Genomic DNA, 4,943 nt, shown 5'->3' on the forward strand with positions numbered 1-4,943 from the left:
TAAAAATGCCACGGTAACTTTTGTTCGCACCCCATCATTACAAGAAGCTAGGACCCCGCCTCCTTTTCCGCAAAGACTGAAGAAACATAACGAGGATACTCAGTTTAAAAAATTTGTTGACATTCTGGGTCAACTGCAGATCAATGTTCCTTTTCTTGAAGCAATGGAACAAATGCCCACATATGCTAAATTTCTAAAAGAAATCATCACCAAGAAGAGAAATGTTGAGCAGTACGAAACAATTGCCACGGCAAAAGAATTTTGCTCTTCCTTAAGCAAGCTACCACCAAAAAGACGTGATCCGGGCAGCTTTATCATTCCATGTTCGATTGGAAACAAATTTGTTGGAAAAGCACTGTGTGACCTTGGCTCAAGTGTAAACTTGATGCCTAAGTCGATTTTCATAAAACTGGGGATAGGAAATGCGAGACCTACTTCAGTCATCTTGCAACTTGCCGATCGTTCACATGTGCGTCCAGAAGGGAGAATTGAAGATGTCATCGTGAGGGTTGACAAGTTCGTTTTCTCTGTCGATTTTCTGATTCTGGACTGTGAGGTCGACGCCACAGCTCCCATTATATTGGGGAGACCTTTCCTAGCCACCGGTCGTATTCTCATCGATTGCGAGAAGGGCGAGCTAACCATACGAGTGGCCGATCAACAGATCACTATTAATGTTTTCCGATCTCTCAAACACATGGATGATTATGAAGAATATCAGAGCATTTTTGAGGTAGACACTGAAATTACAAAAGAGGCAGATCAATTTTGCCACGACAATTTCATTCAGCTAGATATTGATGAGAGGGTCCTTGAAGAGCCGAATGACTTTTCATCCGAGGAACAGCAGGCTAGCTTCCTTAAAGCTAGCCCAGGTACGCGCTTTGAACCTTTGAATTTCGAAGAGTTTGTTCCTCCTAAGCCCTCATTACAGCATGCACTTACCCTTGAACTTAAAAATTTGCCATAACATCTTAAATATGCTTATCTGGGTAGTAATGACACTTTGCCTGTGATTATTTCCTCTTCCCTTACTCCTAACCAAGAATCTAGTTTGCTAAGTGTTTTGTCACAGCATAAGAAAGCGTTAGGGTGGACGATGGCAGATCTCAAGGGAATAAGTCCAACAATCTGCATGCACAAAATTTTGCTGGAAGAATGCCACGGCAAATCCATAGAGCCACATCGAAGATTAAATCCAATCATGAAGCACGTTGTGATGAAAGAGGTTCTCAAATGGCTCGATGCTGGAGTGATATACCCTATTTCGGATAGTTCGTGGGTCAGTCCCGTCCAATGCATGCCTAAAAAGGGAGGCATGACCGTGGTAACGAGCGAAGGAAATGACTTAATACCTACTCGCATTGTCACTGGATGGCGCATCTGCATGGACTACCGCAGGCTTAACAAGGCCACCAAGAAGGATCATTTTCCTTTGCCATTCATCGATCAAATGCTGGATCGACTTGCGGGCAAGGCATACTATTGTTTCTTGGATGGTTATTCAGGGTATAATCAGATTGCCATAGTACCAGAGGACTAAGAGAAGACGACATTCACGTGCCCGTATGTCACATACGCTTTTCGAAGAATGCCTTTTGGACTCTGTAATGCCCTGGCAACTTTTCAGCGTTGCATGCAAGCCATCTTTTCTGACATGGTGGAGGATTTTTTGGAAATTTTTATGGACGATTTTTCTGTTTCCGGAGACGATTTTCAAAAATGTCTCAGCAATTTGGCAAAGGTACTGAAGCGATGCGAGGAGGCTGATCGAGAAGCTTCCCCCACCAAATTCTGTCAAGGGCATTCAGAGTTTCCTTGGCCACGCTGGTTTTTACAGACGATTCATCAAGGATTTTTCCACACTATCCAAGCCTTTGTGCACCTTGCTGCAACAGAACCAACCCTTTGTGTTCGATCAGAAATGCCATGGCGCATTCAAAGAGCTAAAGCAGAAACTTATCTCTGCACTAATTGTAGTTCCCCCAGATTGGACGGCCCCATTTGAATTAATGTGTGATGCAAGTGATTTTGCCGTGGGAGCTGTGCTTGGGCAGCGTAAAGGTAAAATCTTTCATGTCATATATTATGCTAGCCGTACCTTAAATGATGCACAATTAAATTACACAACCACTGAGAAAGAATTACTTGCCGTGGTATTTGCATTTGACAAATTTAGGCCATACTTGATAGGCACCAAGGTTATAGTTCACACTGATCATTCAGCTATAAAATATTTAGTGAACAAGAAAGATGCCAAGCCTAGACTGATCAGGTGGATATTACTTATGCAAGAATTCGACTTAGAGGTAATTGATAGGAAAGATACTGAAAATCAGGTTGCAGACCACTTATCTAGGCTAGAAAATATTTCAGAATGCGATGACATTTTTGATATTAAAGAAGAATTCCTTGACGAGAAAATTTTATATGCCACGGCAATTCCGTGGTACGCTGACCTGGTTAACTTTCTTGTTAGTGGTGTTTTTCCTTATGAACTGAACAGCCAGGGCAAAAAGAGGTTTTTTCATGATGCCAAGTTCTACTTTTGGGACGAGCCATACTTATTCAAGCAATGTGCTGATCAAATGATTCGACGGTGTGTCCCCAAAGAAGAACAAAGCGATATCTTACACCATTGCCACACATCGACTTGTGGAGGGCATTTTGGAGGTTCGAGGACTGCTGCAAAGGTCTTCCAGTCAGGTTTTTATTGGCCATCATTATTTAAAGATGCCCACGCATTTTGCAAGGCGTGCGACAGATGCCAGCACACTGGAAATATTTTCAGACGACACGAAATGCCGCTGCAAAATATTCTGGAGATTGAGCTCTTTGATGTTTGGGGCATCGATTTCATGGGACCATTCCCATCTTCCTTTGGAGATTTATACATCTTGCTAACGGTGGATTACGTTTCAAAGTTGGTTGAAGCAATTGCTACGCCGAGAAACGACTCAAAGACTGTGCTCAAGTTCCTTCATAAGAACATTTTCACTCGTTTTGGAGTCCCAAGAGCTATTATCAGTGATGAGGGCACTCACTTTGACAACAAGTTGATTGCCAAGGCATTACAGAAATATGGAGTGCGACATAAGATTGCCACGGTATATCATCCGCAGACGAATGGACAGGCTGAAATCTCCAATCGAGAAGTTAAGCAAATCCTGGAGAAGGTGGTTAACCCCCGAAGGAAAGACTGGTCCCCAAAGCTTGACGAAGCATTATGGGCATATAGGACATCATTCAAAACACCTTTAGGAATGTATCCCTTTAAGATGGAATATGGAAAATCCTGCCACCTCCCTATTGAACTAGAGCACAAGGCGTACTAGGCAATCAAAAAGTTAAACTTTGACGAGCAAATTGCTGGGGAGAAACGATTACTTGATCTAAATGAAATAGAAGAGTTTCGAGTGCAAGCATATGAAAATGCCAAGCTCTACAAGGAAAAAACCAAAAATTGGCACGACAGAATGCTTTTGCCACGGCAATTTCATATGGGTCAGAAAGTATTGTTGTTCAATTCTAGGCTCAAGCTCTTCCCAGGCAAATTAAAGTCACGCTGGTCTGGACCATTTGAAGTTCACCATGTTTACCCTTATGGTGCTATTGATATCAAGAACCTGGACGATGGATCCATCTTTAAAGTCAATGGCCAGCGCCTAAAGGCTTATCAAGGAGTCCCACCTGCACGTGACAAGTCGGCGTTGCTCTTGCAAGACGTTGACACTGGTCCGGCATCTTAAGGATGCCGTGGCATTTTTAACTTACATCTGTACATAAATTATTTTTGTTTTGCCTTTATTTTAATATTTCTCATTATTCAATAATTATTTTCATTTCATATTTTTGCCAGGGAATCCCACGCACTAAGCACGTGAGGCGTGTTGACGAAGTTGAGAACACTTTGGGCGGCAAAATGAAAAGGAAAAAGGAGGGAAATTTTATTTTGACTTTTGACTTAGGAATGAATTTTTTTCATTTTGTTTTCTTTCCCGCCCTACCCACCGCTTATCTATTTCCCCCCCCCCAAAATATTTCCATTTAACTAGCCTACCCCACTTACTTTTCACTTTTCACTTTCTCTTTTTACTTTCACTTTCTAGTTTCCTCTTCTCATTTCCAACTGCCGTCGACTACCATAACAACCGCCTCAAAAAGCTCTCTTCCTTCATTTTTTTTGCAGTCTCACGATGGTGCGCTCACGACCAACCCCACCACCCTTACCACCACGCTTTGTCGACGAGTCTGCCAAGGAACGCTATCAAACCATAAAGAACCGGTGAGTCTTTTTCGAGTTGGGCTTTGTCTTCTCCGAGGCGGAGAACGCCGATTTGGGCAGCGAAGTACTGGACATGGTCACTAAGCATAAGTGGCAGAAGTTTGCCAAACATCCTGCCCCTGTCAACGCCACAATAGTGAAGGAGTTTTATTCTAACATTACCGAGCCAAATCAGCATGCCGTGATGGTTCGCGGCATTTCTATTCGTTTTACTCCTACCGCTATTAACCATTATTTTAAACTGCAGGTTGCTGATGACCACCATGCGAGCTTTGCCCAAGAGGCCGACCATGAAACTTACCAAGGCATCCTGGAAGACTTGTGTCTTCCCGGTACTCAGTGGAACGGTCAGCAACTAAAACGAAAGACCGTGGATAGGGATCGACTGCTCCCCCATATCAAACTGTGGAACCATTTCATGAAGCACAAGCTTATGCCAACCTCCCACAATACAACTGTATCATGCCAGCGGATGCTTTTGCTGCACTCTATCATCACTGGACGAACCATCGATATAGGGAATATTATCGTGGAATAGGCTCATCTATGCCTAAAGCGACAGGCAAGTGCCTTGGTATTCCCAAATCTCATCACTGCTTTATGCCGAAAAAAGAAAGTTCGAGAAGAAATGTTTGATGAGATTTTGCTGGGCATTGCT

This window comes from Hibiscus syriacus, unplaced genomic scaffold (assembly GCF_006381635.1).
Source record: "Hibiscus syriacus cultivar Baekdansim isolate YM2019G1 unplaced genomic scaffold, ASM638163v2 tig00012036_pilon, whole genome shotgun sequence".
Lineage (NCBI taxonomy): Eukaryota > Viridiplantae > Streptophyta > Magnoliopsida > Malvales > Malvaceae > Hibiscus > Hibiscus syriacus.